We start from the raw sequence: 1032 nt of genomic DNA, 5'->3' as shown, positions 1-1032 counted from the left end.
TGGGGGGGGGGGGGGGTTCAACTTAATGATAAAAAAATAAAATAATAAAAGACACCCTAAAAAACTAATCAAAACATCTTCTCCCCAGCAAAGCACCTTAGCAAACACTTAGCAACCTCCCACTAACATCCAATTTTTTTTTTAATTTAAAAAAAATGTATGTACATTTATAACACTATATGTACTATATTATCTTTGCATCAAATTACAAAAAATAGTTACCACTGCTCTGAGGGTGTTTCTAATACAGCAGCTGTGGGAGTGAATTTATTTGAAATGTATTCATTATTTGACTACTATTCAGGAGTGGCCTGTTTTTTGCCAAAGTGGCTCCAAGGATACAGAGCAGCTTAAGGCCAGTGGGAGAGGGGCCGATGTGGGAGAATGTGGTCACAGTGGTTGGCTGATGGTCCTGAGAGACAGTGCCGTCCCCACCCACCACCACACTGCTCATGCCTGCAAGCCAACACCCACAGCACATCAGAGTTTACCCGCACATGAACCTTTATCAAAGGGAATGTGAGAAGAAAAACTAAATCTGTGCAATACTTAAGACGCCACATGTATAAGACATAGGCTGATCCATGTCGTATGCATACAGTCAGATGAAACAGTACATTAAAATGGGAAAAGAAACAGCAGATATACTAGTATACACTACCTGTCAAAAGTTTGGAATAATACACATTTTTTTAATGTTATTATGCTCACCTATGCTACAATTATTTGATCAAAAGTACAGTAAAATAGTAATATTGTTTAGTAATATTGCAATTTAAAAGAGCTGTTTTCTTCAGTGTCACATGATCCTTAAGAAATCATTCTAATGTGCTGATTTGCAGCTCAGTTATTATTAATTATTATTGGTGCTCAATTATTAATAATGTTCTTAATATAATCAGTGATTAAAACAACTTTTGCTTCTTAATTTTTATGAGGAAACTTTTTTCTAATTTATGAGTGTTACATTCTTTCAGGATTCTTTTATGAATAGAAAGTTCAAAAGAACAGCATTAATTTGAAATAGAAATC

Source organism: Sinocyclocheilus anshuiensis, unplaced genomic scaffold (genome assembly GCF_001515605.1).
Source record: "Sinocyclocheilus anshuiensis isolate Anshui unplaced genomic scaffold, SAMN03320099.WGS_v1.1 scaffold609, whole genome shotgun sequence".
NCBI classification, from domain to species: domain Eukaryota; kingdom Metazoa; phylum Chordata; class Actinopteri; order Cypriniformes; family Cyprinidae; genus Sinocyclocheilus; species Sinocyclocheilus anshuiensis.
This window is presented reverse-complemented; position numbering follows the sequence as displayed.